Source organism: Ranitomeya variabilis, chromosome 4 (assembly GCF_051348905.1).
Source record: "Ranitomeya variabilis isolate aRanVar5 chromosome 4, aRanVar5.hap1, whole genome shotgun sequence".
NCBI lineage: Eukaryota > Metazoa > Chordata > Amphibia > Anura > Dendrobatidae > Ranitomeya > Ranitomeya variabilis.
In genome coordinates, this window is record NC_135235.1 from 63,254,865 (window position 1) to 63,281,022 (window position 26,158).

A 26,158-nucleotide genomic window follows, 5' to 3' on the forward strand; every position below is an offset into this window, starting at 1 on the left:
AATGAACCATCTTAGAAAACCGGTCACAAACCACCCAGATAACTGACATCCTCTGGGAAACCGGAAGATCCAAAATAAAATCCATAGAAATATGCATCCAAGGCCTCTCAGGGACCGGCAAAGGCAAAAGCAACCCACTAGCGCGGGAACAGCAAGGCTTGGCCCGCGCACAAGTCCCACAGGACTGCACAAAAGAATGCACATCCCGTGACAAAGAAGGCCACCAAAAGGACATACCAACCAAATCTCTGGTACCAAAAATCCCAGGATTACCGGCTAACACAGAACAATGAACCTCCGAAATCACTTTATTAGTCCATCTGTCAGGAACAAACAATTTCCCCACTGGACAGCGGTCAGGTTTATCAGCCTGAAATTTCTGAAGAACCCGTCGTAAATCAGGGGAGATGGCAGTAAGAATCACCCCTTCCTTCAGAATACCAACCGGCTCAAGGACCCCAGGAGAATCAGGCAAAAAGCTCCTAGAGAGGGCATCAGCCTTAACATTCTTAGGACCTGGAAGATACGAGACCACAAAATCAAAACGGGAGAAAAACAGGGACCATCGGGCCTGTCTAGGATTCAGCCGTTTGGCAGACTCGAGATAAATCAGATTCTTATGATCGGTCAAGACCACAATACGGTGCTTGGCCCCCTCAAGCCAATGTCGCCACTCCTCAAATGCCCACTTCATAGCCAACAACTCACGATTGCCGACATCATAATTGCATTCCGCAGGCGAAAACTTTCGAGAAAAGAAGGCACACGGTTTCATCAAGGAACCATCAGAATTCCTCTGAGACAAAACAGCCCCTGCCCCAATCTCAGAAGCGTCAACCTCAACCTGAAAAGGAAGAGAAACATCCGGCTGACGCAACACAGGGGCAGAAGTAAATCGGCGTTTAAGCTCCTGAAAGGCAGAAACAGCCGCAGAGGACCAATTCGTCACATCAGCACCTTTCTTCGTCAAATCGGTCAGGGGTTTAACCACACTGGAGAAGTTGGCAATGAAACGGTGATAAAAATTAGCAAAGCCCAAAAATTTCTGAAGGCTCTTCAAGGATGTGGGCTGGATCCAATCATGAATGGCCTGAACCTTAACCGGATCCATTTCTATAGATGAGGGAGAAAAAATGAAGCCCAAAAAAGAAATCTTCTGTACTCCAAAAAAACACTTAGACCCCTTCACAAACAAGGCATTATCACGAAGGATCTGAAATACCATCCTGACTTGTTTAACATGAGACTCCCAATCATCTGAAAAAATCAAAATATCATCCAAATATACAATCATGAATTTATCAAGATAATTCCGAAATATATCATGCATGAAGGACTGAAACACAGATGGAGCATTAGAGAGTCCGAATGGCATCACAAGGTATTCAAAATGGCATTCAGGCGTATTAAACGCAGTTTTCCATTCGTCACCCTGCTTAATACGAACAAGATTATATGCCCCTCAAAGGTCAACCTTAGTAAACCATCTAGCCCCCTTAATCCTAGCAAACAGATCAGAAAACAAAGGCAAAGGGTATTGGAATTTGACCGTGATCTTATTCAAGAGGCGATAATCAATACAGGGTCTCAAGGAGCCATCTTTTTTGGCAACAAAAAAAAAAAACCTGCTCCCAATGGTGAAGAAGATGGCCGAATATGCCCCTTCTCCAAGGACTCCTTAACATAGCTCCGCATGGTGGTATGTTCTGGCACAGACAGGTTGAAAAGTCGGCCCTTAGGGAACTTACAGCCTGGAATCAAGTCAATAGCAAAATTACAGTCCCTGTGCGGTGGAAGGGAACTGGACTTGGGCTCATTGAATACATCCTGAAAATCTGACAAAAACTCAGGAATTTCAGAAGAGGGGGAGGAGGCAATTGACATCACAGGAACGTCACCACGAACCCCCTGACAACCCCAACTAGTCACAGACATAGATTTCCAATCTAATACCGGATTATGCACCTGTAACCATGGGAAACCCAGCACAATAGCATCATTTAAATTATGCAACACTAGAAAACGACAATCTTCCTGGTGGGCCAACGGTGTAGCATCAATGCCCCTCAAAGGAATAGGACTCTGCAAAGGCTGCAAGGGGAAACCACAACGTCTGGCAAATTCTAAGTCCATTAAGTTTAGAGCGGCTCCTGAATTCACAAATGCCATGACAGAAAATGACGATAATGAGCAGATCAGGGTCACAGATAACAGAAATTTAGGTTGTACAGTACTGATGGTAACAGAACTAGCGATTCCCTTGGTACGCTTAGGGCAATCAGAATTAACATGAGCAGAATCGTCGCAGTAAAAACACAACCTATTCTGACGTCTGAATCCTTGTCGTTCAGCTCTAGACACAATGCTATCACACTGCATAGGCTCAAGACTCCGCTCGGAAGACAATGCCATAGTGTGCACAACTCTGCGCTCGCGCAAGCGCCAATCAATCTGAATGGCCAGACATAGAATCACTCAGACCAGCAGGCGTGGGGAACCCCACCATAACATCTTTAACGGATTCAGAAAGACCCTTTCTGAAGATTGTGCCAAGGCATCCTCATTCCATTTAGTCAGTACAGACCATTTTCTAAACTTCTGGCAATATGATTCTGCCGCTTCTTGACCCTGAGACAGGGCCAACAAGGTCTTCCCAGCATGATCCACTGAATTAGGTTCGTCATACAATAACCCAAGCGCCTGAAAAAAGGTGTCTACATTAAGCAACGCCGGATTCCCAGGTTCCAGGGCAAATGCACAATCCTGGGGGTCACCACGCAGCAGAGATATCATAATTTTAACCTGCTGGATGGGATCACCAGAGGAACGGGGTTTCAGAGCAAAAAACAGTTTACAGTTATTTTTAAAGCTCAGAAATTTGGACCTATCCCCAAAAAACAAATCAGGAGTTGGAATTCTAGGATCTAAAACTGGAGTCTGAACGATATAATCGGAAATACCCTGTACTCTAGCAGCAAGTTGATCCACACGAGAAGCCAATCCCTGAACATCCATACCAGCGCCGAACTCCTGAGCCACCCAGAGGTAAAGAGGGAAGAGAAAAAAAAACACAACAGACTACAGAAAAAAAAATGGCTCAGCACTTTCCTTCCCTTCTTCTGAGATGTAGTTAACTCATTGTGGGCCAGTTGTACTGTTATGATCTGGTGGCCTAAAAGCAGCATGAGACGTACTCTGGAGAAGGTGGTACCTGTACTGACCGCAGACCCTGAACTTAACACTAGTGTTGAGCATTCCGATGCTGCAAGTATCGGGTATCGGCCGATACTTGCTGTATCGGAATTCCGATACCGGGATTCCGATACTCTTGTGGTATCGGGTATCGGGTATCGGAACAACATTAATGTTAAAATGTGTAAAATAGAGAATTAAAATAAAAAATATCGCTATACTCACCTGTCCGACGCAGCCGGGACCTCAGCGCAGGAACCGGCAGCGTTGTTTGTTTAAAATTCCCGCTTTTACATGGTTACGCGAAGTCCCGGCTTGTGATTGGTCAGGGCGGCCATGTTGCCGGGCCGCGGACCAATCACAGCAAGCCGTGACGAAAATACGTCACGGCTTGCTGTGATTGGTCCGCGGCCCGGCAACATGGCCGCCATTAACCAATCACAAGCCGTGACGTCACGGGAGGCTGGAAACGCGCTCATTTTAAAAAGGGCGCGTGTCCAGCCTCCCGTGACGTCACGGCTTGTGATTGGTTGCGTCGCGGTCAACCAATCACAAGCCGGGAGGCTGGACACGCGCCCATTTCAAAATGAGCGCGTCCAGCCTCCCGGCTTGTGATTGGTTGATCGCGGCGCAACCAATCACAAGCCGTGACGTCACGGGAGGCTGGACACGCGCCCATTTCAAAATGAGCGCGTCCAGCCTCCCGGCTTGTGATTGGTTGATCGCGGCGCAACCAATCACAAGCCGTGACGTCACGGGAGGCTGGACACGCGCCCATTTTAAAATGAGCGCGTGTCCAGCCTCCCGTGACGTCCCGGCTTGTGATTGGTCAGGGCGGCCATATTGCCGGGACGCGGACCAATCACAGCAAGCCGTGACGTAATTTCGTCACGGCTTGCTGTGATTGGTCCGCGTCCCGGCAACATGGCCGACCTGACCAATCACAAGCCGGGAATTCACGTAACCAAGTAATAGCGCGATTTTTAAACAAACAACGCTGCCGGTTCCCTCGCTGAAGTCCCGGCTGCGTCGGAGAGGTGAGTATAGCGATATTTTTTATTTTAATTCTTTCTTTTACACATTTATATGGTTCCCAGGGCCTGAAGGAGAGTTTCCTCTCCTTCAGACCCTGGGAACCATCAGGGATACCGTCCGATACATGAGTCCCATTGACTTGTATTGGTATCGGGTATCGGTATCGGATTGGATTCCGATACTGTGACGGTATCGGCCGATACTTTCCGATACCGATACTTTCAAGTATCGGACGGTATCGCTCAACACTACTTAACACCGCAACTAGAAGTAGCCGTTGAATGTACCTAGCACTCCCTGGACATCTCGACACAGCCGGAGGATTAATTACCCCTAAAGATAGAAAAGGGAAAACTATCTTGCCTCGGAGAAAATTCCAAAAGGATAGGCAGCCCCCCACAAATATTGACTGTGAGAGGAGAGGGAAAAAACATACACAGACTGAAATCAGAATTTAGCAAAGGAGGCCACTTCTAGCTAAATAGAAAGGATAGGACAGAGCACTATGCAGTCAGTATTAAAACACTAGAAAATATCCACCACAGAAAATACAAAAACTCCACAGCTAACTAAAGATATGGAGGGTATATCTGCATCTCCAGAGATACCAGCTTGGCTAAACAAATCCTTATACAGACCAAGCTGGACAAGACAAAAAACATAGAAAAGAACTGAACAATAAGGCCACAGCATGTGGACAGCAAAAAATCAAGGACAGAACTTATCTTAGTTGAAAAGAACTGCAAAGCAGGAGAGACCAGGCAGAGATGTGAATCCTCCAGGAACAATGGACAACTGGCACTGACTAAAGGGTGAAGCAAGACTAAATAGCCCAGTCAAAATTGCCAAAAGTGAACACACCTGATAAATGCTGCGATTCAGAGACAGCAGCGCTACCACTTACAACCACCGGAGGCAGCCCAAGAGCAGAATTCACAACACAGGTCCATATTTTTGAGTTTTAAAAACAACTGCAAACTGTTTTTTGCTCTGAAACCTCATTCCTCTGGTGATCCCATTCAGCAGGTTAAAATTGTCATCTCCCTGCTGCGTGGCGATCCTCAGGATTGGGCATTTTCCCTAGAATCTGGGAATCCGGCCTTGCTTAATGTAGACGCCTGTTTTCAGGCTCTAGGATTATTATATGATGAACCAAATTCTGTGGCTCAAGCGGAGAAGACCTTGTTGGCCCTGTCTCAGGGTCAAGAGGCGGCAGAATTGTATTGTCAGAAATTTAGAAAATGGTCTGTGCTGACTAAATGGAATGAGGATGCTTTGGCGGCAATTTTCAGAAAGGGTCTTTCTGAATCCGTTAAAGATGTTATGGTGGGGTTTCCCACGCCTGTCGGTCTAAGTGATTCTATGTCTCTGGCCATTCAGATTGATCGGCGCTTGCGCGAGCGCAGAGCTGTGCGCGCTGTGGCGTTGCCCTCAGAGCAGATGCCTGAGCCTACGCAGTGTGATAGGATTCTGTCTAGAACAGAAAAACAAGGATTCAGACGTCAGAATAGGTTGTGTTTTTATTGTGGCGATGCTTCTCATGATATTTCAGTCTGTCCTAGGCGTACAAAGAGAATCGCCAGTTCAGTTACCATCAGTACTGTACAACCTAAATTTCTGTTATCTGTGTCCCTGATCTGCTCATTGTCATCATTTTCTGTCATGGCGTTTGTGGATTCAGGCGCCGCTTTGAACTTAATGGACTTTGAATTTGCCAGGCGTTGTGGTTTCCCCTTGCAGTCTTTGCAGAATCCTATTCCGTTAAGGGGCATTGATGCTACACCTTTGGCTAAAAATAAACCCCAGTTTTGGACACAGGTGACCATGTGTATGGCGCCAGCCCATCAGGAAGATTGTCGTTTTCTGGTGTTGCATAATTTGCATGATGCTATTGTGCTGGGTTTTCCATGGTTGCAGGTACATAATCCTGTGTTGGATTGGAAGTCTATGTCTATGACTAGTTGGGGTTGTCAGGGGGTTCATAATGACGTTCCTTTGATGTCAATCTCCTCCCCCTCCTCTTCTGAAATTCCTGAGTTTTTGTCTGATTTTCAGGATGTATTCGATGAGCTCAAGTCCAGTTCCCTTCCACCGCATAGGGACTGTGATTGTGCTATTGACTTGATTCCAGGCTGTAAGTTTCCTAAGGGCCGACTCTTCAACCTGTCAGTGCCTGAACATACCGCCATGCGGAGTTATGTTAAGGAGTCTTTGGAGAAAGGGCATATTCGGCCATCTTCTTCACCGTTGGGAGCGGGATTCTTTTTTGTTGCTAAGAAGGATGGCTCCTTAAGACCCTGTATTGATTATCGCCTCTTGAATAAGATCACAGTCAAGTTTCAATACCCTTTACCTTTGCTTTCTGATTTGTTTGCTAGGATTAAGGGGGCTAGTTGGTTTACTAAAATTGACCTTCGAGGGGCATATAATCTTGTTCGTATTAAGCAGGGGGATGAATGGAAAACTGCGTTTAATACGCCCGAAGGCCATTTTGAATACCTTGTGATGCCATTCGGGCTCTCTAATGCTCCATCTGTTTTTCAGACTTTCATGCACGACATCTTCCGGACTTATCTTGATAAATTCATGATTGTATATTTGGATGACATTTTGATTTTTTCCGATGATTGGGAGTCTCATGTGGAGCAGGTCAGGATGGTATTTCAGATCCTTCGTGATAATGCTTTGTTTGTGAAGGGGTCTAAGTGTCTTTTTGGAGTGCAGAAGGTTTCTTTTTTGGGCTTCATTTTTTCTCCCTCATCTATTGAGATGGATCCGGTTAAGGTTCAGGCCATTCATGATTGGATTCATCCCACATCCGTGAAGAGCCTTCAGAAATTTTTGGGCTTTGCTAATTTTTATCGTCGTTTCATTGCTAACTTCTCCAGTGTGGTTAAACCTTTGACCGATTTGACGAAGAAGGGCGTTGATGTGACGAATTGGTCCTCTGCGGCTGTCTCTGCCTTTCAGGAGCTTAAACGCCGATTTACTTCTGCCCCGGTGTTGCGTCAACCGGACATTTCTCTTCTGTTTCAGGTTGAGGTTGACGCTTCTGAGATTGGGGCAGGGGCCGTTTTGTCTCAGAGGAATTCTGATGGTTCCTTGATGAAACCGTGTGCCTTCTTTTCCCGTACGTTTTCACCTGCTGAACGCAATTATGATGTCGGCAATCGGGAGTTGTTGGCTATGAAGTGGGCATTTGAGGAGTGGTGACATTGGCTTGAGGGAGCTAAGCACCGTATTGTGGTCTTGACCGATCATAAAAATCTGATTTACCTTGAATCTGCCAAGCGGCTGAATCCTAGACAGGCTCAATGGTCCCTTTTCTTTTCCCGTTTTGATTTTGTGGTCTCGTATCTTCCGGGTTCTAAGAATATTAAGGTTGATACCCTCTCTAGGAGTTTTTTGCCTGATTCTCCTGAGGTCCTTGAACCGGTCGGCATTCTGAAAGAAGGGGTGGTCCTTTCTGCCATTTCCCCTGATTTACGACGGGTTCTTCAGGAATTCCAGGCTGACAAACCTGACCGCTGTCAAGTGGGGAAACTGCTGTTTGTTCCTGATAGATGGACTAGTAGAGTGATTTCTGAGGTTCATTGTTCTGTGTTGGCTGGCCATCCTGGTATTTTTGGTACCAGAGATTTGGTTGGTAGGTCCTTTTGGTGGCCTTCTTTGTCGCGGGATGTGCGCTCTTTTGTGCAGTCCTGTGGGACTTGTGCGCGGGCCAAGCCTTGTTGTTCCCGTGCTAGTGGGTTGCTTTTGCCTTTGCTGGTCCCTGAGAGGCCCTGGACGCATATTTCTATGGATTTTATTTCAGATCTTCCGGTTTCCCAGAGGATGTCTGTTATCTGGGTGGTTTGTGACCGGTTCTCTAAGATGGTCCATTTGGTGCCTTTGCCTAAATTGCCTTCCTCTTCTGATTTGGTTCCGTTGTTTTTTCAGCATGTGGTTCGTTTGCATGGTATTCTGGAGAATATTGTGTCTGACAGAGGCTCACAGTTTGTTTCTAGATTTTGGCGAGCCTTTTGTGCTAGGCTGGGCATTGATTTGTCTTTTTCCTCCGCATTTCATCCTCAGACAAATGGCCAGACCGAGCGAACTAATCAGACTTTGGAAACTTATTTGAGGTGCTTTGTGTCTGCTGATCAGGATGATTGGGTGGTTTTCTTGCCATTGGCCGAGTTTGCCCTTAATAATCGGGCTAGTTCGGCTACCTTGGTTTCGCCCTTCTTTTGTAATTTTGGTTTTCATCCTCGTTTTTCTTCAGGGCAGGTTGAGCCTTCTGATTGTCCTGGTGTGGATTCTGTGGTTGACAGGTTGCAGCAGATATGGGCTCATGTGGTGGACAATTTGGTGTTGTCTCAGGAGGAGGCTCAGCGTTTTGCTAACCGTCGTCGGCGTGTTGGTTCCCTGCTTCGGGTTGTGGATTTGGTCTGGTTGTCTTCCCGTCATGTTCCTATGAAGGTTTCTTCCCCTAAGTTTAAGCCTCGGTTTATTGGTCCTTATAGGATTTCTGAGATTATCAATCCGGTCTCTTTTCGTTTGGCCCTTCCGGCCTCTTTTGCCATCCATAATGTTTTCCATAGATCTTCATTGCGGAAATATGTGGTGCCCGTTGTTCCCTCTGTTGATCCTCCTGCCCCTGTGTTGGTTGATGGGGAGTTGGAGTATGTGGCTGAGAAGATTTTGGATTCTCGTTTTTCGAGGCGGAAGCTTCAGTATCTTGTCAAATGGAAGGGTTATGGCAAAGAGGATAATTCTTGGGTTTTTGCCTCTGATGTCCATGCTGCTGATTTGGTCCGTGCCTTTCATCTGGCTCGTCCTGATCGCCCTGGGGGCTCTGGTGAGGGTTCGGTGACCCCTCTTCAAGGGTGGGGTACTGTTGTGAATTCTGCTCTTGGGCTCCCTCCGGTGGTTGTTTGTGATAGTGCAGTTGTCTCTGGGATGTAATCCAGGGCAGGTGTTTCTGCTGATTGCAGCTCTATTCGGGAATTTAGGTGTGCTGGATTCAATAGTCAGTGCCAGTTGTCCATTGTTGTTGGAGGGTTTACATCCCTGTCTGGTTCCTTCTGCTCTGCTGCCAATTCAGCCAGGATAAGTGTCTGGTTTATTTTCCTGCAGCACACATGCAGTGTGCTTTTCAGTTCAGAACAATTTATTGTTTTGTCTTGTCCAGCTTAGACTTGTTTGGATTTTTTCAGTCATGCTGGATTCTCTGGAGATGCAGATATACATTCTATGTCTTTAGTTAGATGTGGAATTTTTGTAATTTCTGCTGTGGATATTTTCAGAGTTTTAATACTGACCGCTTAGTACTCTGTCCTATCCTTTACTATTTAGCTAGAAGTGCCTCTTTTGCTAAATCCTGTTTTCAGCCTGTGTGTGTCTTTACTCTTATATTCACCGTCAATATTTGTGGGGGGCTGCCTATCCTTTGGGGTTTCTGCTCTGAGGCAAGATAGAATTCCCATTTCCATCTATAGGGTTATTTAGTCCTCTGGCTGTGTCGAGGTGTCTAGGATGTTAGGTACACCCCACGGCTACTTCTAGTTGCGGTGTCAGTTTAGGGTTGTGGTCTGTACAGGTACCACCTTCTCCAGAGAAGGTCTCATGCGGCTCCAAGGCCACCGGATCATAACATGCTCCCTACAAAGACTGTAACCAGAGAACCGTTTTCTGACCGTTGGCCCCCACTGCTAAAGTTACTCAACGTCACGGGCCACCGTATAACGAGCGCATGCCGCCTGGAAGAAACCGGGTGACTGATCGGGAACTTTACCCTTACTCACCTGCTTGCTTCTACCGGGCTCTGTCCAGCCCTGCCAGTGCGAAAGACTTCTCTTCTCCCTGCTACTCAAGACTCCGAGACAGACATGGAGGAATCATCACCACCTGAAATCGGTACATCGATACCCACAGGCCTGCAGCATATCCATCATGTGCTGACCATGTCGACACCACTGTGTGCATCTGAGACTCTTCACTCTGAAGCCGTTGGACTGATAAGTTTACTACTATTGAACATTGTTTATACCCTTTGCCCTCACTCCCTCCATCAGTATATTGAAAGTGTTAATACCACCTGTCTCTACCTTCTCTCCTCCCTGCATGAAGTAATATTCTGGTGCAGGCAGGAGGCCAAATTGACTAATCTAAATGGTTTGTGGTAATATTGTGGTGCAGGCATGAGGCCACATTTCATAATCTACATTGCTTTTGCTAATACTGTGGTGCAGGCACCAGGACCCATTTCATAAACTAAATAGTTTCTGCTAATACTATGGTGCAGGCACCAGGCAACATTTCATGATCTAAATTGTTTATGCTAATACTGTGGTGCAGGCAACAGGCCACATTTCCTAATCTAAATCATTTGTGACAATACTGTAGTGCAGGAACCAGCCGCATTTCATAATCTAAATCCTTTGGGCTAATACTGTGGTGCAGGAACCAGGCCACATTTCATAATCTAAATCATTTGTGCCAATGCTGTGGTGTAGGCACCAGGCCACATTTCCTAATCTAAATCATTTTTCCTAATACAGTGGTGCAGGCACCAGGCCACATTTCCTAATCTAAATTGTTTTTCCTAATACAGTGGTGCAGGTACCAGGCTACATTTCCTAATCTAATTCATTTGTACTAATAGTGTGGTGCAGGCACCAGGCCACATTTCCTAATCTAAATTGATTGTGCTAATATTGTAGTGAAGGCACCAGGCCATATTTCATAATCTAAATCATTTGGGCTAATAGTGTTGTGCAGGAAGGAAACCACATTCCATAATCTAAAGTTTGTGCTAATACTGTGGTGCAGACACAAGGCCACATTTTGTAATCTAAATTGATTGTGCTAATATTGTAGTGAAGGCACCAGTCCATATTTCATAATTTAAATCGTTTGGGCTAATAGTGTTGTGCAGGAAGGAAACCACATTCCATAATCTAAATAGTTTGTGCTAATACTGTGGTGCAGACACAAGGCCACATTTTGTAATCTAAATTGATTGTGCTAATATTGTAGTGAAGGCACCAGTCCATATTTCATAATTTAAATCGTTTGGGCTAATAGTGTTGTGCAGGAAGGAAACCACATTCCATAATCTAAATAGTTTGTGCTAATACTGTGGTGCAGACACAAGGCCACATTTTATAATCTATCTCATTTGCGCTAATACTGTGGTGCAGGCAGGAAGAAACATTTTCTTATCTAACTAGTTTGTGCTAATAGTGTGGTGCATGCAGGAGGCCACATTTCCTAATCTAAATCGTTTGTGCTAATACCATGGTGCAGGAACCAGGTCATGTTTTCTAATCTAAATCCTATGGGTTTATACTGTGGTGAAGGCACCAGTCCACATTTCCTAATCTAACTTGTTTGTGCTAATATTCTGGTGCAACCACGAGGCTATATTTAATAATCTAAATCATTTGTGCTAATAGTGTTGTGCAGGAAGAAGGTCATGTTTCATTATCTAAATCATTTGGGCTAATACTGTGGTGCAGGCACCAGGTTACATTTTGTAATCTCAATCGTTTGTGCTAATAGTGTGCAGGCAGGAGGCCACATATCCTAAACTAACTCTATTGTGTTAATAGTGTAGTGCAGACACAAGGACACATTTCAGATTCTAAATCATTTGGGCTAATAGTGTGGTTTCTTAAAGAACAGAAATTCAGTTACAATTTTTTGCCCATCAAAGCTTGTCTAACCTTGAAGACCCCTTTCTATATGCCCTAGTAAGGTCTGTGGGTATAATAAAGTGAACAGACATAGAAAGAGCAAGAGCAAAGGGATGCTTACAACACTTGCTCTGGTAGGCCCAGTTGGTCCATATATTTATTTGAATGACAGCGTGTAATATTACATTTTCCTTGAAGTGGCCAAAAAGTATAGCTAGCCAGATCTTTCTATACTAAAATCAGTTTATCGCAGTTCTCATAATAAATGGGTTGTCTGTGATGATAAAGCACATGTAACTGTACCATTTTTGGAGACCCATATTTCAATAGCTTGCAGTATCGGACATATATTGCCCTATCTCCTGTGGTAAGCACTTGGACACAGTTCTTTTCATGGACTTGGGACTGGGAGGTTGGGACAGACCTGTGAACCACTCCACAACAAGTGTGCACTGTGTAGATTCTGCAATGGTCCTTTATGCCAGGGTTGTGTTCACCTGGCTTCAGCCCCTTGTCTGACTCTAATCACAACACAGCCTGAGACACCTGTGGGCAGTGCGACGAATGGGCCAAGGCCAGGCTGACGCCTCCTGTCCTGCCTCCTACTGCCAGACCATGAAGCAACCAGATATGTACACACTGGCGGCAGTAAATTTCACTGGAAAAAAAAATTACAGACAGTGCTTTATTCTGCCGGACACTATGGATGGCAGAGAAAAGCACCTGTTTTTTACGGATTGTCAGTAAATTTACGGATGGTTGGCAGCCAAGCTGGTCCCAGGTATTCTGGTCTCTATTTCCTTCAGCTGGGTCCGCTGCCCTCTTTTGTGCTCCATGTTGGGTTTTGCCAGTTGCCTGACGTGGATCATTTCCCTAGGTCTATCTGAGGCCTGCTAAGAGGCACACACCAGTATCTCTACTCCTATGTTTGGTGTGCTCCAACATCTGTACTCTTGTGTTTGCATTAATTCCTGCTGGCTTCCACTTTATCCGTCCTGCTCCAGAGACTGTTGTGTGTGCTAAGTCCTCACTGCTCACGTATTGTTCTGCTAATTCACTCCCGGGATCCATGTGCCCACGTGGACCAGAGGCTTGGAGAATCCTACTCAACAGGTGAGCGTAACAAGTACTTTGCACATTGTTGCCCTATGTATGGGGTTTTGCTGCCTGATTTATTTGGTCACGTCTTTTCATTGGTTTCTCTTAATAAGGATACTTGATTCCTTAGTTAACCCATATGTTAATGGGATCACTCGTGGAGTTTTTTTTTATTGTATCTAGTTTCACAGGAGATCTGCATATATTTTTTATATTCTTTCCAGGTGCCTCTTATTCCTACTTAGGTCTCAATATATTAGTGATTTTATGTATATTTGCTTTTATTATTATTATTCTTTGTCCAAAAACATGTGCCCACAAAGTATATTGTAATTTAACTGCTGCAAATAAAGTTTAATTAATTTTATATCCTTGCTAGTGATTCTTTAGGTTTTGCTCCATAATTCTGGTGACTGGTCTCACTACAGCCGTAAATCATGCAGCTGAGGCGAGAAAAACTAATTCTCCAAGCACATCCAAATACTCGGAGACCACCCGAGCAACGAGTATACTCGCTCATCACTAGTTACTGCCATCAATTTCAAAGAGTTAATTTTTTCAAATTAAATTGAAAAATTCCTAATGTTCTGATCAGTCACCTTCTAATCTGTTTTCTGTTGTGAATAGTATATGGTTATAAGAGATTTCCAAATCGTTGCATTCTTGTTTTCTTTACATTTTACTCAGAGCCCCAACTTTTTGGTACTTTGAGTTGCAGTTTTAACTTGTTTGAAGGCATCAAAACCATGCTTTTCTACATGATTTCGTGTGAAAGGTACACTTTAACCCCTTAATCCCATTGGATGTACTATTCCATCAAGGTGACCTGGGACTTAATTCCCAGTGACGGGATAGTACATCCAGCGCGATCGGCAGCGCTCACGGGGGGAGCGCGGCCGAGTGTCAGCTATCGCAGTTGACATCCGGCACTATGTGCCAGGAGCGGTCACGGACCGCCCCCGGCACATTAACCCCTGGCACATTAACCCCCGGCACACTGCGATCAAACATGATCGCAGTGTTCCGGCGGTATAGGGAAGCATCACGCAGGGAGGGGGCTCCCTGCGTGCTTCCCTGAGACCCTCGGAGCAACGCGATGTGATCGCATTGCTCCGAGAATCTCTTACCTCCTATCCATGCAGGCCCCGGATCCAAAATGGCCGCGGGGCTGCATCTGGGTCCTGCAGGGATTACTTCCGGGTGCAGACCAGGCTCTGGTAAGCCTGCAGCATTGTAAGTGCTGTGCAAACTGTCAGATCAGAGATCTGTGATGTCCCCCCCTGGGACAAAGTAAAAAGTTTAAAAAAAAAATTCCACATGTGTAAAAAAAAAAAAAAAAAATTCCTAAATAAAGAAAAAAAAATATTATTCCCATAAATACATTTATCTAAATAATAAAAAAAACAATAAAAGTACAAATACTTAGTATCGCCGCATCCGTAACGACCCAACCTATAAAACTGTCCCACTAGTTAACCCCTTCAGTGAACACTGTAAGAAAAAAAAAAAACGAGCCAAAAAACAACGCTTTATTATTATACCGCCGAACAAATAGTGGAATAACACGCGATCAAAAAGACGGATTTAAATAACCATGGTACCGCTGAAAATGTCATCTTGTCCCGCAAAAAACAAGCCACCATACAGCATCATAAGCAAAAAAATAAAAAAGTTATAGTCCTCAGAATAAAGCGATGCCAAAATAATTATTTTTTCTATAAAATAGCTTTTATCGTATAAAAGCGCCAAAACATAAAAAATGATATAAATGAGATATCGCTGTAATCGTACTGACCCAACGAATAAAACTGCTTTATCAATTTTACCAAACGTGGAACGGTATAAACCCCCCCCCCCCAAAGAAATTCATGAATAGCTGGTTTTTGGTCATTCTGCCTCACAAAAATCGGAATAAAAAGTGATCAAAAACTGTCACGTGTCCGAAAATGATACCAATAAAAACGTCAACTCGTCCCGCAAAAAACAAGACCTCACATGACTCTGTGGACTAAAATATGGAAAAATTATAGCTCTCAAAATGTGGAGATGCAAAAACTTTTTTGCTATAAAAAAGCGTCTTTTAGTGTGTGACAGCTGCCAATCATAAAAATCCGATAGAAAAAACGCTATAAAAGTAAATCAAACCCCCCTTCATCACCCCCTTAGTTAGGGAAAAATAATAAAATTAAAAAAAAATATTTATTTCCATTTTCCCATTAGGATTAGGGCTAGGGTTAGGATTAAGGCTAGGGTTAGGGCTAGGGTTGGAGCTAAAGTTAGGGTTAGGGTTGGGGCTAAAGTTAGGGTTGGGGCTAAAGTTAGGGTTTGGATTACATTTACGGTTGGGATTAGGGTTGGGATTAGAGTTAGGGGTGTGTCAGGGTTAAGGGTGTGGTTAGGGTTACCGTTGGGATTAGGGGTGTGTTTGGATTAGGGTTTCAGGTAGAATTGGGGAGTTTCCACTGTTCAGGCACATCAGGGGCTCTCCAAACGCGACATGGCGTCCGATCTCAATTCCAGCCAATTCTGCGTTGAAAAAGTAAAACAGTGCTCCTTCCCTTCCGAGCTCTCCCGTGCGCCCAAACAGGGGTTTACCCCAACATATGGGGTATCAGCGTACTCGGGAGAAAGTGGACAACTTTTGGGGTCCAAGTTCTCTTGTTATCCTTCAGAAAATAAAAATTTTGGGGGCCAAAAATCATTTTTGTGGGAAAAAAAGATTTTTTATTTTCACGGCTCTGCGCTGTAAACTGTAGTGAAACACTTGGGGGTTCAAAGTTCTCACAACACATCTAGATAAATTCCTTGGGAGGTCTAGTTTCCAATATGGGGTCACTTGTGCGGGGTTTCTACTGTTTTGGTACATCAGGGGCTCTACAAATGCAACGTGACGCCTGCAGAACCAACCAATCCATCTAAGTCTGCATTCCAAATGGCGCTCCTTCCCTTCTGAGCTCTGCCATGCGCCCAAACAGTGGTTCCCCCCCACAATTGGGGTATCAGCGTACTCAGGACAAATTGGACAACAACTTTTGTGATCCAATTTATCCTGTTACCCTTGTGAAAATACAAAACTGGGGGCTAAAAAATCATTTTTGTGAAAAAAATTTTTTTATTTTCATGGCTCTGCGTTATAAACTGTAGTGAAACACTTGGGGGTTCAAAGTTCTCACAACACATCTAGATAAGTTCCTTGGGAGGTCTAGTTTCCAATATGGGGTCACTTGTGTGGGGTTTGTACTGTTTGGGTACATCAGGGGCTCTGCAAATGCAACGTGACGCCTGCAGAACCAACCGATCCATCTAAGTCTGCATTCCAAATGGCGCTCCTTCCCCTCCGAGCTCCCCGAATTGGGGGCGAAAAGATCATTTTTGTGAAAAAATATGATTTTTTATTTTTACGGCTCTGCATTATAAACTTCTGTGAAGCACTTGTTGGATCAAAGTGCTCACCACACATCTAGATAAGTTCCTTAAGGGGTCTACTTTCCAAAATGGTATCACTTGTGGGGGGTTTCAATGTTTAGGCACATCAGGGGCTCTCCAAACGCAACATGGCGTCCCATCTCAATTCCAGTCAATTTTGCATTGAAAAGTCAAATGGCGCTCCTTCCCTTCCGAGCTCTGCCATGCGCCCAAACAGTGCTTTACACCCACATATGGGGTATCAGCGTACTCAGGACAAATTGCACAACAATGTGTGGGGTCCAATTTCTTCTTTTACCCTTGGGAAAATAAAAAATTGGGGTCGAAAAGATCATTTTTGTGAAAAAATATGATTTTTTATTTTTACGGCTCTGCATTATAGACTTCTGTGAAGCACTTGGTGGGTCAAAGTGCTCACCAGACATCTAGATAAGTTCCTTAGGGGGTCTACTTTCCAAAAAGGTGTCACTTGTGGGGGGTTTCAATGTTTAGGCACATCAGGGGCTCTCAAAACACAACATGGCATCCCATCTCAATTCCAGTCAATTTGGCATTGAAAAGTCAAATGGCGCTCCTTCCCTTCCAAGCTCTGCTATGCGCCCAAACAATGGTTTACACCCACATATGGGGTATCAGCGTACTCAGGACAAATTGCACAACATTTTTTGGGGTCCAATTTCTTCTCTTACCCTTGGGAAAATAAAAAATTGGGGGCGAAAAGATAATTTTTGTGAAAAAATATTTTTTATTTTTACGACTCTGCATTATAAACTTCTGTGAAGCACTTGGTGAGTCAAAGTGCTCACCACACATCTAGATAAGTTCCTTAGGGGGTCTACTTTCCAAAATGGTGTCACTTGTAGGGGGTTTCAATGTTTAGGCACATCAGGGGCTCTCCAAACGCAACATGGCGTCCCATCTCAATTCCAGTCAATTTTGCATTGAAAAGTCAAATGGCGCTCCTTTCCTTCCGAGCTCTGCCATGCGCCCAAACTGTGGTTTACCCCCACATATGGGGTATCATCGTACTCAGGACAAATTGTACAACAACTTTTGGGGTCCATTTTCTCCTGTTACCCTTGGTAATAATCAAACAAATTGGAGCTAAAATAAATTTTGTGTGAAAAAAAGTTCAATGTTCATTTTTATTTAAACATTCCAAAAATTCCTGTGAAACACCTGAAGGGTTAATAAACTTCTTGAATGTGGTTTTGAGCACCTTGAGGGGTGCAATTTTTAGAATGGTGTCACACTTGGGTATTTTCTATCATATAGACCCCTCAAAATGACTTCAAATGAGATGTGGTCCCTAAAAAAAAATGGTGTTGTAAAAATGAGAAAGCATTAAGCTACTTACGGGTAGCGGCATTTTTCGGAGGCCCATGACAGCACCACGAGAGAGGGGATCCGCCCCTTTAGGAACAGGAAACCCACAGATACAAAAGGGCGGCACCTCTCCCACGCATCAGTTGGATTACAGAGCCTGAGAGGACTACCGCAGTTAATGACAAGCAAACACAATGTTGCATACAATTAAACACAATGACTTTAATAAAGTAACACACGTGAGAAGATAACATTTCTTCTTTAAATTATTTAGTTGATTATAAACCCAGGATGTGCAACCCCATGTGAAAAGGGAGGGAACTAAGGGTGCTGTCATGGGCCTCCGAAAAATGCCGCTACCCGTAAGTAGCTTAATGCTTTATTCGGACTCCCATGACAGCACCACGAGAGATTTACAGAGATGTAAGCCATTTTTAGGGAGGGACCACAGCCTGTAGCACCCTTAACCCGAAGGTGAGATCTGAGGAGAACCCCAAGTCCAACCTATAGTGTTTAAAAAAGGTGGAAGGGGATGACCATGTGGCCGCCTTACATATCTGGTCGACCGACACTCCAGACCTCTCTGCCCAGGATGACGCCATGGCTCGGGTGGAATGTGCCCTCAGATTCTGCAGAGCTGGACCCCCACCTGTCGTGTAAGCAAGAGAGATAGCCTCCCTAATCCACTTAGCAAGTATGTATTTTGATGCTCTAGCCCCTTTCCTTGGACCTTGGAAGGATAGGAATAGTGCATTATCCTTCTTCCAATCATTAGTGACCGAGATATATTGAAGAAGGCATCTCCTGACATCTAAGGTATGGAGCTCCCTTTCTTTAGGGTTAGAAGGATTAGGGATAAACGAAGGTAAAACTATCTCCTGCGATCTGTGAAACTGGGATACTACTTTTGGTAAGTAGGCTGGGTCCGGTCTAAGGATAACTCTATCCTGGAGAAATTCTATATACGGGGGAAGTCTAGAGAGTGCCTGGATGTCTCCTATCCTGCGAGCTGATGTTATATCTACTAGGAAAGCTGTTTTGAGAGATAACATCCTGACTGAGGCTTCATTCAACGGCTCAAAAGGGGGTTTTGTCAAAGAAGAAAGGACAAGATTTAAATCCCATGGTACCATTTTGTTTCTATAAAGTGGTCTAATTCTACCGACCGCCTTAATGAATCTCGACACCCAATAATTTCCCGCAATATTACATGAGAACAGGGCCCCAAGTGCAGAAACTTGTACTTTTAATGTGCTTGTGGAGAGTTTTAACTCTAACCCTCTTTGCAAAAGTTCCAATATTTGACGTATTGGTACACCGTCATTAATATTAAATTCTGAGGAAGTTAAGAACTTTCTCCAGGTTCTGGAGTAGATTCTTGTTGTTATTGGCTTTCTACTTCTTAAAAGGGTATCGACTAATTTAGAAGAGAAGCCTTTATTTCTTAACAATGACCGCTCAAACTCCAAGCCGTCAAATGAAGTCCCTTTACTTGTGGATGGAGTATCGGCCCCTGGGAGAGCAAATTTGGGATGTCTGGAAGTACCCAGGGATCGCCCACTGACATCGTCCTGAGCCATGAAAACCAGGTTCTCCTGGGCCAAAAGGGAGCAATCAGAATGAGTTTCGCACGATCTTCTCTGATCTTCCTCACCACTAGAGGTAGTAGGTTCAGTGGCGGGAAGGCGTAGGCCAGAGAAAAATCCCATTTTATGAGGAATGCATCCACTGCCAGTGGATTCTCCCTGGGATTTAGGGAACAAAAGTTTTTTACTTTTTTGTTTTCTCTTGTGGCAAATAGGTCCACTACCGGTTGACCCCATAAGCGAACAATCTGTTTGAAGATGTCTCCGTTTAAAGACCATTCTCCTTGCTTTAGAACATTGCGGCTGAGAAAGTCCGCTTTTATGTTGTCTTTTCCTGTGATGTGCAGAGCAGTCAAAGATTTAAATTCTCTTCTGCCATCCGGAGGAGACGATCTGTGATCTGCATCAGAGCCTCGGAGTGTGTCCCTCCTTGATGATTTATATAGGAGACTGCCACCCGGTTGTCTGAGAGGATCCTGACGTGGTGGCCCTGCAGATACATGAGGAGGTTTTTAACTGACAATTCGATTGCTAATAATTCTCTCTGATTGGAAGAGGATGTTGAGTATGGATCCCATTGGCCTTGCACTACAATGTCATTCATGTGAGCCCCCCAACCTGAGGAGCTGGCATCCGTAGTCACAACCCGGGACACGTCTATCATCCAGGGAACACCTGCTGACAAATTATCCCTATCCAGCCACCAACTTAGGGATTTGAGAGTCGCTGGTTCTAGCGTTATTTTTTCTTCTAATACACCCCTCAAGATCCTATCCTTAACCAAAATCTCTTTCTGGAGGGATCTAGTGTGAAAGTGTGCCCACCTTACCGCTGGAATGCACGATGTGAGGGACCCCAACAGGGACATAGCTTGCCGCAGGGTCATAGAGGGTGTATTTACTGCTTTCAGTACCTGATGCTGAATCTGAGATAGTTTATTTTCCGGAAGATAACACTGTTGTGTAGTTGAATCTAGTACTAAGCCCAGAAACTTCTGAATTTTTTGAGGCTGTAATCGAGATTTTTCAAAATTAATTATCCAGCCCAGGCGTTCCAACTTAACCCTAGTTAGTTCTAGTTGGGACAAACAGTGTTCTACCGAGTTACCTATTATGAGGAAATCGTCCAGGTATGGGACAATAAGGACATTAGATTCTCGCAAGTGAGCCATCACCTCTGCCACTATTTTTGTGAATACTCTAGGGGCTGATGTTATACCGAAAGGAAGAGCTCTGTACTGAAAATGATAAACAACCCCTTCCATTAATACTGCTACCCTCAAGAACTGCTGGAAATCCACATGAATAGGTATGTGGTAATAGGCATCCTTTAAGTCGACTACCACCATAAAGCAGTTTTTAAACAGTATCTTTATTGTCGAGCTGATGGACTCCATCTTAAAGGTATGCTTAACCAAAAAACTATTAAGATGTCTGAGATTTATAATGGTTCTATACGAGTTATCAGGTTTTTTAATAAGAAACAAGGGAGAATAGAATCCCTTCCCTCTATCAGTCTCTGGAACCTGTGTAAGAACATTTTTAGAACAGAGACCAAACTTCTTCTTCTAGAGCAGATTGTTCTAGGGGATTAGAACGTAAGGGCGTTAACATAAATTTATCCCGTGGGGTATGGCAAAACTCAAGAGTAAGACCTCGAGAAATAGTATCTTGAACCCAGACACTATTCGTGATCTCTGACCATTCTGAACCAAAATGTAAAAGTCTGCCCCCCACCGGGGCTTCTAGTCATTTGTCCTCCTTCTTCCTTTCTTTTGAGGAACGACGGAACATATATCCCGTACCTCGTCTACGTCTGTCGTCCCACCTAGACTGATCCCTTGAAGGTGAAAAGGTACGCTTCCCTCCGCGACCGAACCTTCTTTTATTAAAGGGACGACGGTAGGACCCCAGCAGGTTGGGGAACTTCTTTTTGTCATCTCCCGCTTTCTCTAGGAGATCATCTAAGGTGGGCCCGAATAGGTACTCCCCTTTACATGGAATGATGCAGAGTTTTGATTTTGACTGTATATCGCCTGGCCAACATTTCAGCCAAAGAGCCCTTCTGGCCGCATTCGAGAGACCTGCTGCTCTAGCAGCCATTTTGACAGAGTCAATAGACGCATCTGATAAGAAAGCAGCTGCTTCTTGGATCAGTGGTAAGGCAGTCAGGATAGAATCCCTTGATGCACCTTCTTTTAACTGAGTCTCTAATTGTTCCAACCAGACCATCATTGATCTGGCTGTACAGGTTGACGCCACCGCAGGCCTTAAAGAACCGGCCGCCATCTCCCAGGTAGTTTTTAGAAAGGTATCCGCTTTTCTATCAAGGGGGTCCTTAAGGGTCCCCATGTCCTCAAAGGGGAGAGAGGCCCGTTTGGCCACCTTGGCTATTGCCGCATCCAACTTAGGGGCTTTTTCCCAGTTGGTGACTGCAGGATCATCAAACGGATATCTGCATTTCTGCGCTGGAGGTAACGAACCCTTTCTCTCAGGTTTTTTCCACTCTTTATTGATAAGAGCCTGGATTTTTTCATTGAGCGGGAAGACTCTGCGTTTTTTCTGCTCCAACCCACTGAACATAATTTCCTCCTTGGAAAGTTGGGGTCTCGGTTCCGTTATGCCCATCGTCCCCCTGACCGCCTTGACCAGCTTATCTACTCGTTCGAGGGGTAGACAGAAACGGGCGGTGTCCTCATCCGAGGAAGAGGATGACGCAGCTGAACCGGAGAAAACTTCCTCCTTATCCTCTTCTGCTGAAGAATCGGAGAGTAATGGAGCTTTGGATTTAGAGCTTCCTCCTTGAGCAAAACCCTTTAAGGATTGTCTGACCTCCATTCTGATCATCTCCTTTAAGCTGGTGGTCATAGTAAGGGATTCCTCCGCCACCTGAGGGGGGTAAGTAAAGCAATCTAATCCCTGTAGATATAATGCTCTCCCCCTCTCCCCTTTCCTGAGACCTCACCGTCTGCTGTATACAGGGGCCACATAACTTTTTAGGGCACGAATCAGGTAGGGGAACCCCGCAGATTCCACATTCCCTGTGTTTCGCCTTCCCGGCACATTTCTTCCCCTATAATGGAACATATGAGGGGAATCATGTCACTGAGTGAACTTTCACGAAGATCACTTACCAGCGCTGCCCAAAGAAAAAGTACCGGAATACGAGGGGGATTTCTCCTGGCTGACGTTCCAGACCCCTGTCTGGAGGTGCTTTTGTGGCCAGACTCACTGCTCCTTTTGTCGCGATCCTTCTCTTTAGGCTTCTGGGACACCTCTTCCTGAAGCTGCACGTGCTCGTCCTCCATCTTTACCAGATATGAGGCCAGAAGCAAGGGATCACGATCCGGAGTTCTTTTTATAGCCCCTCCTCCGGTCCGCAGCTGTGCCTAGCGCTCCCCTGATTGATCTTTCCGGCCTCCCCCTGGTGCAGGCGGTTTTCTCTAGGGCTGAGAGCGCCGGCGACGCTATACCGGTGGGCGCCGCCATCTTGGGTACACTGCGCATGCGCAGGACCCTGGAAACCCGGAAGTGACTGCCGACTCCTCCCCCGACGTCACCCGGGCTCCCGGCGCTTTACCATCAGCGCGCAGAGCGGCGAGGACGCCGGACAGAGCCGCAGCACCCCGGGTTGCGCCCCCAAGCGCCGCCGCACACAGAGACCCCAGCCACCTTAGCAGGAGGAGACCCCAGGGAAATACTCACCCGGCGCTGGCTTGGAGACAGGACACCACCGGCGACTGCTCCCTGCTGGAATGCCACCGCCATGCAGCCCTACCAGGACCATCGTGGCATCATCCAGGAATTCCGCACCGGCCGAGGTAGGAGACCCCCTCGCTACCTGAGTCGGCCGGCCGGCCTGGGATCCTCTTGTAAATTCTGTAGGATCCCGTCCCATTAGGAACAGGAAAACAACTGATGCGTGGGAGAGGTGCCGCCCTTTTGTATCTGTGGGTTTCCTGTTCCTAAAGGGGCGGATCCCCTCTCTCGTGGTGCTGTCATGGGAGTCCGAATAAATTTCTGGTCAAATTTTAACCCTTATAACTCCCTAACAAAAAAAAAATTTTGGTTCCAAAATTGTGCTGATGTAAAGTAGACATGTGGGAAATGTTACTTATTAAGTATTTTGCGTGACATATCTCTGTGATTTAAGGGCATAAAAATTCAAAGTTGGAAAATTGCGAAATTTTCAAAATTTTCGCCAAATTTCCGTTTTTTTCACAAATAAACGCAAGTTATATCGAAGAAATTTTACCACTATCATGAAGTACAATATGTCTCGAGAAAACAGTGTCAGAATCGCTAAGATCTGTTGAAGCAGTCCAGAGTTATAACCTCATAAAGGGACAGTGGTCAGAATTGTAAAAATTGGCCCGGTCATTAACGTGCAAACCACCCTCGGGGCTTAAGGGGTTAAGGAAACATTTTTAACTGTGTAGATTTTTTTCACTGCATGTATAAACTGGTGACCATCTTCAATTACCCAACAAGTTTGTACAACACTAACAGCGGAGAGAATTACCTGAACAGTTCACGATAATGAAACAAGATACTAATCGCTTTACCAACACACAACAAAGCTGACCGTGGTCCTGAAACTTTTCTTTTTACACTTGACACTTACTGTACTCTCACGACGGTTAAGAAGGCAAAGTTTCAGTGTATATAAACTTAGACAATTGTATAAAAGTTCAGTGTGTACACAGATAAATATGAAGCCACCCAGAGCAATCATGACTCCGAGAGGTTAGTGATGTTTTCATTCGCAATGTATTAGGAATTGAACATGATTATACTGTAGATGCAAACCCGCTCCATTACATCATGTGTCACTTCAATTATTGATCTGTTTATCCAGCAATGAGCCATCAATGTACAGATGTCTGTATGAATTTACTCAGTGTAACTAGAGGCCTCGGGGCCTGATGTAAATGTTCAGCCCCACTGGTCCTACAATATCCCTTATGTATACTGAATATTTGTCTTTTTAAATTACATTTCCTAGATCTAATTCCAACTGATGGATTATGTGGTTATATTAACCTATACACGACAAGGCTATTTTTCCTTTTTGCGATTCACTTTCCCCCCCAAAAAATAAAAAAGTAATAAGCTTTTATATTTTTCGTCGACATGATGTAGTTTTGAATGACACTTTTGTTTAACCATACACTGTACTGAAAAAAAGCGTAAAAAAAAATAGAAAGGCGGAGAAATAGACAAATAAAAAAAAACAGCAATTATGACATTGTTTTTTGAGTTTTGGTTTTACAGTGTTCAATGTATGGTAAAAATGGATTTCATAGAATCATAGAATGGTAGAGTTGGAAGGGACCTCCTTTGTCATCTGGTCCAACCCCCTGCTCAAAGCAGGATTCACTAAATTATCCCAGACAGATGTCTGTCCAGCCTCTGTTTGAAAACTTCCATGGAAGGAGAAGTCACCACCTCTCGTGGCAGCCTGTTCCACTCATTGATCACCCTAACTGTCAAAAAGTTTTTTCTAATATCTAATCTGTGTCTCCTCCCATTCAGTTTCATCCCATTACTTCTAGTCTTTCCTTGTGCAAATGAGAATAAAGATGATCCTTCTAGAATGTGACAGCCCTTGAGATATTTGTAGACAGCTATTAAGTCTCCTCTCAGTTTTCTTTTTTGCAGGCTAAACATTCCCACATCCTGTAAACATCCCTCATAGGACATGGTTTGCAGACCGGTCACCATTCTGGTCGCTCTTCTCTGAACTTGCTCCAGTTTGTTGATGTCTTTTTTAAAATGTGGTGCCCAAAACTAGACACAGTATTCCAGATGAGGAGTAGAGGGCAATAATGACTTCACGTGATCTAGGCTGTATGCTACATGCAACATGATTCCCCAGATCAGTATAATAAAGGTTTATTTTTTTAATTTAAGTGGTAATAGAAAATAAATTAAATTAAAAAAAAGGGGACTAAGATTGAAGCCATCGACAACCCTGTGATTGCGTCGACAAGGGCAGATAGGAGCCAGTACACATGTACCATGGAAATCGCTTCATTTAAATTCTCCTGTTAATGATCGATAGTGGTATTTAAAGGGTTTATCTAGGACTTTTTATTTTTTACTATGGACTTAAAAGCTAACAGTTAGGCAGTTGCTAAATATGCACCTGTTGTACATAGTCATTCACTGCTCCTGCTGACGGATCGGATGCTCAACATCAGCAGAGCAGCTCTTATTTTTCTGGGCTGCTCTGTCGTTGGTGCGTGACTGCCGACATTATGCTGATTGACAGCTGGCTCCCTGCTGTCAATCAGCATGATAGCGGCACTCACGTGCTGTCGACAGAGCAGAGTGGAAGAGAAGCCACTGCTCTATCAATGTGACTTCAGCGGAAGCTGCTGTATCGCCGGCAGGGATGGTCTGTATCCACTCTGTGACGCCAGACATCGGTGCTGGGCACAACGGGCAGGTAAGTAGGACCTACCTGCCTGTTACTTTTAGGCCCGTAGTAAAAAAAAAATCTTGGATAAACCCATTACATGGTTAAACAGCAATGATAGAAGCCAGTGCCGGTCAGCAATGTTACAGCAAAATGTCTTACAGTCAAGGAGCAGTGGGGGTGATTACTGTGCGCTCACTGTGTAGAGAGCAGTGTCCAGATACATTGCCAAACATCATTAAAATGTTATTTACCTCCAGATTACCAGTTGCAGGCAACAAGTGGTTTTATGGGAGACAGGAATTAATTTCACATACTGCAGCGATTCCATAAATGTTTGAGTTTCGGCAACCCCTTTAAGTTTAACTATTAAAACACCATGGAATTTTTAGTTAT